This window comes from Pinus tabuliformis, chromosome 2_2 (genome assembly GCF_031772625.1).
Source record: "Pinus tabuliformis cultivar Carrire ecotype Pingquan chromosome 2_2, CPIR1, whole genome shotgun sequence".
Lineage (NCBI taxonomy): Eukaryota > Viridiplantae > Streptophyta > Pinopsida > Pinales > Pinaceae > Pinus > Pinus tabuliformis.
The window spans coordinates 1,058,497,504-1,058,508,251 of NC_142300.1; positions in this window are offsets into that span (position 1 = coordinate 1,058,497,504).

A 10,748-nucleotide genomic window follows, 5' to 3' on the forward strand; every position below is an offset into this window, starting at 1 on the left:
TAACAGTTGCCCCCTAAAGCATGAGGTCGTTAATCTTTTTTTTTTTTTTTGATGTCGGGTGAAATGCTTTATCATGAGGGTCCGAAGTTCTTTCAAGCTGGGAGGAGACCTGTAATAAGATACAATACAATACATTATCTTCATAATATTTTCATGATCTAGCTGAAGCGGGCATTCCCATGCTCAGCTTTATAAATTCATTTTCATGTACATAGGACAGACAATCGTCTGAGTGTAGACTGATGATTTTGGTAGAGCCATCATCCCTTTGATTGGATGATTATCTGTGCAGCAATGATGTACATTTTGATGTCTTTATTTTCCTGAATATATATCGCAGCCCGGATGGATGAAACTAGATTCAGGGTCTTCAATCTCGTTCGATCTTCACTCAAAGTACAAGTTGATCCATGTGAGAGATGTTCTGGAGTCGAACATGGAAAGACATCGCCTGATTACCAGCCAATGATGTAAGCTGTTAACAGGCGCGAGAGGAATCACCGATAATGATAATGATCCTCAAGGTACTACAGTACAATTCACATGGTGTGAATAAAGGACTTGGCGTCGAACACCACGCAAAATCTTTCGGTCGAAGGCCGTTGATGTAAACTTGTCGCCGGAAGTGAGAAACTTGCCATTGAGGCATGCAAGCTTCAAAGTACTGAAATGGGTGTTCCTAGATCAACTTCTTGGATAATGAGTTGATGTCGACAAGAAGCGATCCGTCATAGGAGGGTCTTAATGAATCCCACATCAATGACACGGAACGGAGCAAATGATTTTAATGGAGGTGAAAACGGTCTGGTGATATAAGGTTCAGGGTGGTGGTCATGAAAGAATGGAGCATAAATGTATTGCAGCGGGTGAGACACAGGTGAATTCTCTGAGTGACTTCTCTTGAACATATCGGCGACACTGACATGATGGATTGGTAGCATTAACCCCAAATGTGGATGGTGTGATGTGACCATGGTGATGTGACCGATGAATGAAACAACCCAACCCGACTTGGATGCGGAGTGAAAGTGTCATGTTCAAGAGCGACTTGCTACTGACAAAGTTTCTTCAAGTTTTCTTCCCAATTCTTCCCCAGTCATTGCTGACCAGTACCTCTTTATTTTTGTCAAGCTTGAGGAGGATAACGTATGCTTGTTCTATAATTTGCCCTTCGGGCAAACCCATCGCTATGTTTTAACGAGCCTAGCGATAGTGAAACTCGTTCTCATCTATAGACAAGTTTGTCGCTATTAAGTTTTAACGAGTTTAACGATAAAGATAACTCTGTCTTTTTCAATTTTAGAGAGCCTGAAAAGGAACGTAAAGGAAACTCCAAAAATCCTTTTTCATCATCTAATCCCTTAAGTTCGAAAAAGTATAAAACAATACAGAAGGGATGAATTTTCGATACTTTTAACGAGCCGAACAAAACAAGCGCTCGATCTTTTTGTGTAATAATCCCTCAGTTCCAAAAAGATTAAAATCTAAAGGAGGGATAGCACTTCCGGTCCCTTTAACGAGCTGGAGAGGCCAACGGCTCAGCAATCTTTTCATATTTTACGAGTCAGTTGAAAAGAGCTTAAAGGAGACTCGTCTTTGAGGAACGAGTGATAAAATTGGGTAGCAACTAATTCCAAGTAAGGTTTGGAATTTTCCAATCACGGCAGTGTTACAAGGATGGCTAATAGGATCACTCTTCACAGCAGTTCCTCAAAAGGGGTAAACAATCAAATGGAGGTGAATGATCGGCCAATACAAAGTGGAGGTGATGGTGAGAACACGACCAAGGCTTTAAAGGCTGAAGTACTACATTCACGATGGTTATTTACTGGAAATCGGTTCATTTTTTTTTGACTGAGCTTAAACACTGGGGGAAACATTTGCTCATGACTTATGTTTATTTTTTAACGAGCTTGAACTATGTGCTAAAACTACTCGATTAATCCAGTCGTATAATAAGAATGTCTCATATATGAAAACGGCAATTTTTTGAGTTTTGCCCCACATCCTTTCTTTATGCAAGTTAGGAAACGACCAATCCTACGAGTTTAAAGGGTTAGAGGACCTACAAATTTAAAAAAATAAATGGTCGCTCTTTGCTTGCACGCCAAAAGGTTTGCATGCCCCCAGGTATAAAACAGAGTTTCAAGGTCACCTTTTATTCAACCGACAAAAAATTTGTTTTATCAAGAAAGGTCTACCTCTTTCAGGTTACCAAAGATTGTTCTACTCACAGTGCAAACAAAACACTTCTTCAGCGATGTCTACCGAAATAGACAAAGGCGAGTGGCGCAGACGCCTCCACCCACATAACTTTGACAAGGGAATCATGTTCTAGTCTAACCCCCTTTTCCAATCACGGACGAGAGTACAGACTAGTCATATATCTCTCGCAGAAACCTACCCTATACCCGAAGTTTTCCTGCCGAAGCAGACCAGGGTGCATGCCCCCTGGGTTTCAGTCATGTCCCCCGAATCACTCGCGCTCATCAGGTGGACGGACTAGGGATTGATGAGACATCCCTTCTGTGAAAACACCATTCAGGGATGGTATATGACTATTTGCTATGTGTGATCCGGGAAATGAAAGCTGGTCTACGAGCTTGACCACTCTTCCTTCGTGCGGAAAACACATTACACTAAAGAGTGAGGAGACAATTTCTCCCATGCAATAAATATAGTCTCGTCCAAGGAGTAGATTATAATCTAGGGGTCTTTGGACTACCATTACGTTCATTTGAACAGTTTTCCCTCTCAATGTTATGGGCACATTGGGAAGGATCCCTAACGGTCGACTGGTTCCTTTGTCAAAGCCTGTTAGATTTCTTATCTCAGGCAAAAGTGATGGTGAACCAAGCGCTTTCCAAGCAGTCGAGGAAAGGATACTCACAGAAGCCCCTTCATCTATGATGGTACCGGCCATAACCATTCTATATATTTGAGCAACGATTCGGAATGGTACACTAGCCGGTAAACGGGGTCTGCCTAGTTGATTCCAGTCGAAGGAAACAACTAGGTTGCTTGGAGGTGGGACCGAATAGACGACCGGGTACGACTCTAACGAACTTCCTTCCTGCGGTAAAGGAATGGGTAAATTGCCCCCATGTTCATCGGAGTTTGTCCTTACGAAAAGAATTTGGACAATGTCATCCTTGTTCTCTTCGGTGACTGTATCATCTGAAGATGGAACCTTTGAAGGCAAGACCGGGTCAACTGCCGCCTCGACCTTTTGACTTTCGTCTGGTGTGGATTCAGATGGTTTTTCTTCGATGATAGAAACTTCGGCCGACCACCTGGGCGGGTCAGCCGGATTCTCAACCAGTGACGGATTCGGCAAGAGTTTGTTATATCCAGGAGGAAGTTGTAACGGTGAAACCGGACGATCGTCCAAAACTCTTTTAGCCTCGTCTAAGAAGGGACAACAGTGGACGACATGATCGCCTTCGCACAGTTTACAAGGAAATCTGTATTTTCCTTTTTGTCCAGGGGCTTCACTTTCACTAGTCGACGGTGTGTTTGCAACATGATCATCAGAGGTTGACGACACCGGGTTGTGCAAACGAGGAGACCAGTCCCTTAAGATCCGAGGGATGCAAGGACAATCTTGATGAAAATGGTCTCCTTTGCAAATGACACATGGCGATTTAGGCCTGGTCAGTGCAGTGTGTGGATTTTTGCTAGACGACACTTGGTCACCCCTTTTCGCCTTTGGCTCCTTCTTCTTCTTCTCTTTCTTCTTCTTTTCCTTCTTCTTCTCAGGAACTTTATTTTTGGCTTTACCAGCCTCATCAAGCGAAGAGAAAGGAGGAGAGGAAGAATTAGACGAAGTAGAGGGTTGGGGGGTAACTCTGGGAATGTCTAGTTGCTGACTCGATTGTTCAGGAATTGCGGTGTTCTGAATGACGGAGGTTGAGAAAAGCCATACGGGCAAGCCAATCGTCAATCCTAGAAGTGACAATGTGGCCATGTGGGGTGCACCAACATCTCCCCAAGAGGATAAGGGACTAGGATTTCCTCCAAGGGGAACCCCTTGGTTGGTGGACTCCATTCTCTCAACCTAAGACCAACGTAGGAAAGGTGATGATTATTCCGTTTAAAATAAATTTTAGACGCTTTGACACAACTTGTTTTTTCAATTTTAAAGAGTCGAGAAAAAAAAAAAGATGACTCTAGTCGCCTTCGATTTTTAATGAGCCTGAAGTGACAAGTGCTCAGATGGACCTTTTCCGTTAAGGAGTCTGAAAAGGAATGAAAGGGAATGCTCTGGAAATCTAGGCAGAGGGATTACCAAACCAATCACAAAACTGCAGAATACTTTTTATGGTACGACAGTCAATCTTCCCGAATGTTGTGTTCAGTGCATTGCGATCGATAGGGCGGCAGACATGGCTTCCTATGGATAAAGGATTAAGCCTATTGTGGTCTCCCAAAATATACTCGACGGTACATGGGAGCACAAGTGCGTACTGGCACTTATCGTCTCAAAGTGGAGGAATCACCCAACCAACAGTGAGAACAACAGTTACCAAGCTTTACGACGCCGGAATATGTCTCTAGCCTAGACTTCTAGATGTTGTGCATTAGGTTCCAAAGCGTTGTTAGATTCATTAAATTTCTTTTATAGTTGATCTTGCTTAAGAAATTTTCCTTTCAAGTTCACCGCATGATGTATATACACAATTCCTAAAATGCAATCTAAGATGATAAACAGTCTTTTTATCTTCTTTGTGCAATGAAAATCCTAGCTACTAAGGAAAGAAAGACAAAATTCTTTCAACAAAGAGCATAGAGCACACACTATATGCACTGTCCTAAATCAAACCAATCAAACAGTCTAAATGCAAATGCACATGCATGTATTTGTTTTCAGCCTTCTTAATATGTGAATGATAAAAAGAAAACTAATGTGCAAATCTGAATTATTTTCGAAGCGACAATTACTAACAAGTTTCTTTTCAAAATCAAAATGGAGACAATGACAACACTTTGCGATTTAGAAATGAAAACTTACTTTCGACACTAGGAAAACTATTAATTCAGATCAAATACAATAGTAACAGGTTAATCGACCATCAAGAGCAATCAGACCCTCTTCTATGACTGAAAATGACGCTTGCAACACTTTCAAATCAAGAAACGACAGTACAATTACGTTACTTTTTTGCAAAGGAGAACTGAAAATGACTCAAAAAATACACAAAAATATTTACAGTTCTTTGCACAATGGAGGCGGAATAACAGCAAGGAAAGGGGTTTCAAACAGAGGTGTACTGACTACAGGCAGCAAAACTCATGAATAGAACTGAAAAGAATGAACTCAGAAACCAAAATTTATGAACAAGGCCTTGTCTGTTCAGCGCACCTGTAACATAGTGAATTTGAAATGCAGCACACCTACTACACTCTGGAAGTGCGCTGAATTTCAGATTCACAGAACAGAGGCTGCGTTGGGCCAGGGACGAGACTTTTCTTTGGTTCCGGGTTACAGTTTGCAGTTCAGTTCAGGGATTTTGGCCTAGCAAGTGGTAATCAGTAAATCAACAACAGGGGTAGATCTAAGGAGGTTACTAGAGCCATCACAAAGGGCAATTAGAGAGTTTGTAAATCAGTTGTTTAATTCATAAACAAAACCCGGAGATTGACTGAAGCGGCATTTATCTATTTTGCATTTGCATAGCAAATGCAGTTTGAAAGCTACCTGGCTCGACTTCAGGCTCCATCTGTAAGTTTATAAAGTAAACAAATGTAGATAAACAATCAATCTAGTCGCTCCCTAGCAGAGTCACCATTTTGTTACAGGGAAAAGTGTCTATGCAGAACTGCTAATCCCACTACGGTGTGGTAGCTACCTTAGAAACAAACAAAGTAAAGCTACTTTCGTTTTCCTTTATGAAATATAGATGAGAGAAGAATAAAGGAGACCAACCTATGTCTTGCGCTTGGTTCCTAGTTCGATTCCTCTCTCTTTTGATAGTCCTTTGCTACTTGCTTCCTTGTACACCCAGCTTCACAGAGTACCTGTAGAATCAAAGTAGCATAACACTATACAAGAACATGGATCTATTATCATAAACAATCTAGGATCAGATGTAAATTGACCATACAAATGCATGAAACATAAATGACACAAGAGTATGGAGGAAAACTTGAATAGCTTTATTGATAATCAAGAAAGAGCCAAGAGAGTTACAACCAGTTGTTCTGACCCAACATCGTCCTCTCAGCAAGTAAGCCCTTCTTCACCTCATGCAAAGCTTAGATCACCCAACACTATGATGTTGCCTCAAGAAACCAACAGCAATTCCTTACAAGATGCAAAATTCCAGCCTCTGGATCTCTGGGATGAGGGATCCATATATAGATATCTGTAAGGGAGATGAGTCAGCTTGTGATTTGATTAGTGTCTTCCCTCTAATAGTTCTTGCTTCCACTTGGAGATTGATGATCTCTTACTCATCCTTGGTCGAATTCAGAATGGCAAGTGTCACAGGAGAAGTTTCTGGAAGATTCCATGCTTCTCCACCTCGCAGATTGACACTGACATTTGTCTCTTCTCGCCCATCGCACCCCATAGAAGGGATTTTTGAAATGCAACGCACCCACAGAGTGTACTTAGGTGAGATGCAATGCACTTTGCCTATGGAGCAGGTGAAATGATCCTGTTTTGACCAGTTCTGAGTGGTTTTTCATGGAGAACTTCTGGGAGAATCTGTAATCAGTTGACCTTGTTCCTTTAGGGGTTGGAACAACACTTTTAGGGACTTAGGAGCCCTTGGTTTATGGACATTTTATGCTTGGGGTTGCAGTGCCCAAAAATGTCTATAACAGGTTTGGATTTGGTTGAGCTAGTAGTTGGGGTTGTAGAAGGGGCTAAGGATTTTGTTGTAATGGATATGGGGCTGATAATGTAGGTTGTGGTTGAGGACCTATCCCTGTAGGAAAATTGGTTATCCCTAGAGGTCGCTACCAATTCAGAGACCAGTTTGAATTTTGTGAAGTATAGGCAACCCACTGGGATGGGCATGGATTATTTTTCCAAAAATGAATAAAAGGAGAATTCGGCCAACCATTACCTGGAAAGGACTGAGTTGGCCAAGGTGACATAGGAAATGGTTGGGACTTCCAAGTCGAGAAAGGTGATTGACCTTGCCACGTCATTCTTGAATTCTACTGTTGATTAAATGACGAAGAAGGAAAGAACTGAGATGGGTCTTGTGACATACCTATGGGTTGGCCTTGCCACTGTCAACGCTGGTTCATTAAATACACTGGTTCTGTTTCTTCTTCTGCTTCTTTAAAAATTTCTTTCAACCCTGGAAGTGATGGACACTGCTCGGTGGCATGGTCCTTGGTGCAGATAGTGCATGTCTAGACCATGTCCAATGGACACTCCCATTGACTGTGCTTCTTCCGGCAGCGTGGGCAAGAAACGGACAAATTATTTTCTACTAAGGCTTGTTTCTATTTGGCCTGTAGGACATCCAACTACATTCTAAGGGTGCCCAAGATGTCTATCTTGAAGTCCTCCAGGAGGTTACCGATTTCTACTCTTGTCACATCTCTATTGGGCAGTTTACTTCCTCTGGTCATAGGATCTCGGCTTCCTAACTCGGTGCATGTGCTACCTCGCAAACACCTGATACACAAGTGAACAATTTCATCATAATCCTCTTGAGAAATGTATCCCTTCCCCATCAAATTTGAAGTTTCTATCCATTATTATTTCATTCCTTTAATTAAGATGGCTTTCAGGACCTGTTTTGGTAATGTGGAGTGAGGGGATCTCTGCAATCTGTACTGAAACCGTTCGACATATTCCTTTAGAGTTTCATTATCCTTCACAGACATTTTAAATATTTCACCTTTTAATTCCCTATTCCTACAATAGTCCTGATATTTTGTGAGAAAAGAAGTTTTCATGTCATCCCAAGAGTTAATAATGCACCCACCTAAACCCAAGAACCACTACAAAGCTGCTCCTTTAAAGGTAGAAGGGAACAACTTCAATTTTTTAGGATCGGTGGTGTAATCATATCCTCTGCATAGGATGTAAAACTTGAATAAGAAGGCATTTGGATCCTTTGTGGTCATGCCATGAAAGGTTGGGATGTTTTTCAAGGGAATAGCTTTCATTGGGGCATTGGCTACTGGGTCGATGATCCAGGTCCAGGTGTGACGAAGGACCCTTCCAAGAACTTTTACTTTCATGATGTGTTAAAATTTCTTTCTAAAAGAAAATTAATGAATACATTTGCATACTGTAAAGAAGAGGAACATAACAATCATTAGCACATGAGAACAAAGCTGTTGATAATGGAGTTCATCCAGGAGGGACTATGTCTTTGAGCCCTGGTGTCAAGATGGTGTAGGTCGTTGCATTAAGTGCTATCAATAATGGTGATGTACACAGAGATGATGTCTCAATCATACAAGGAAGAATGCCCTCATGTAGGAGTGGCTCTAAGAGATGTTCCACAACTATAACTCTCAATCAAAAGACTCCTATCAGTATGACACAAAAAGCATGCATGGTGCGCATCCCACCAACATGGCACAAAAGGGATGTCAAAGCAAAACACATGCATGATGAAAACAAGAGTATCCCGGCAACATAAAACAATGGATCTCAAAACATAACATGATGAGTTATGACAACAAGTACATCACATAAAAGATTCTGCATAACATGAAGCAAGGAATCATGACAACATGTAACAAACAAGATCCTGCATCAACATCAATAATGGATCTGTACAACATAATGCAGAAAGAAGAAGTACATGAACACATCATATACCTCACAACCAAGGGCCATCTGAAGAATTGGATGTCACACTGCTGAAGTTGCTCAGACCATTGCTCTCAAGGCATCAATCACATGAAGATGGCTGCTTGCACAAGAATGTGGACATCTACACTAGCACTTAGAAAAGTGACTAGAAGAAGAAATGAGAGGATAAGAAATCTGAAGCAACCATCATATTTGTGGCATTGAGTAGTGCTGAATTGACTATCCAAAATCCGAATTCTAAGAAATTGAGAATGTTGGGCTCAAGGAATCTTCTAGATTCCCCAGGATTCCTCAAAGATTTTGTTCCATGGATGGGCTGTAAATCTACAACTCAGATGGTGAATCTGATCTCTCCATTGCAATCCCTATAGAAAACCATGAAAAATAAGTATAAACTTGACTATATTCTGAAATGTCAAAATTTTACCTCCTTGGGAAAATTTCATGGCTCATGGTTCCGCTCCCTGTTTTTGCTGAAATCATGGTTCCATGTGCATTCTGGAAATGACTAGAAAATGCATATCTCTGATGAAGAAACAAACAACACCATTGTTTTCGTGGCGACGAGAGGTGTAAAATCCATATAAAACTTGTCAAATTCTGACAAAGTGAGAATTTTGCCCTCTTGTAGAATTCATGGTTCCTGCATTAAAATATTAATTAATTCACTGCCTCGAAATCTATGCCTGCATTCTACCCTTAAATCCATGCCCGCGGTCTCTCTTTGTCTCGAACTGTGTGCAAAGGTAAAAATGATTGTTTAAATAGGAAAATCTTGGGCGGATTCACCAAGGTAAAGTGGTTGGCACATTGGTAAAGGAGGCATATGGTTAAGGAGAGGTTGGGGGATCAAATCCTGCCTTCTCAGCATATAAAACTTTTATAAACATAACTGTATTTGAAATAGGGCGGCCTACCCCTTAAACCCTGCATGATTACCTTATCGGCGGTCGGCCTTTGGCATCGGCGCTTAACATGGGGAGCTGGCAGTGTTTATCAACTCGATGTACGGGAGTTCCCTGATATATCAGTGATCAACATCTCAAATCAACGATCAGCATGGTCGTCGGCATATATATCGGCACGATCCATGTGTTAGGATATTCCGACACATAGGATATAGTTAAGTTCAACTTGGTCTAGTATAGAGTTAGGTTAGAGTTAGGTAAAGTGTGTTTCTTTACCGTTGTACATTTTGTAACTTACAATCCGACGGTCACGATATGTAGTGATCCGACGGTTCACTCTCACCTCGGTATTACCGACACTTGATCCGTGGCTTGACACCCGATTGGTCCATGAGTTCTATTTAAAGCGCATGGAGGGTCATTGTTCGGGCAATCCGTGCATGAGAGAAGCTTATGTAAATTTTCATTCTTTGATTAATAAATTGTCTGTACCAACGTTGGGACAGGCCGTGGACTGTTTCCCTCCTTGCACTCTGAGGGTTTTAACCACGTCAAAAATACTGGTGTATTGATTTGAGATCTGGTTGTGAGCGGTGTCCTTTTGGTATTCTTCTGTGGAACTTACCCTGTAAATTCCTACTTGGTATCAGAGCTATTTGAGGGCCGCGTCCGTTGGTGATCCAAATCTGAAGCCGGTAGAACTGCATGCGGCTGTCGTTTCCTAGATCTGCTGTTTCTGACTGCTTTCGGGCCGAGAGGACTGCTCTGTTGCATTCGGAGCATCTGTTTCAGTGAGGAACCCCTTTCGTTTCACGCGAAAAGGTTTCCGGTAGCCCTAGCTGCGTCATTTTTCAGATCGGGAGGTATACAGTTTTTTTTTTTTTTGCAGTTTACTGTCATTTTCTCTCTGCTTATTTCGGTTTCGGTTTATTTAGCCTTTTTTTTTTTCCCGGATCTATACCTTTCATTTCTGCGTATGCTCTTTGCCCTGCGACTCTGTGCGATCTGGGCAAATCAGAAACAGAAAGAAAGGATTTTTCTCATGCGTA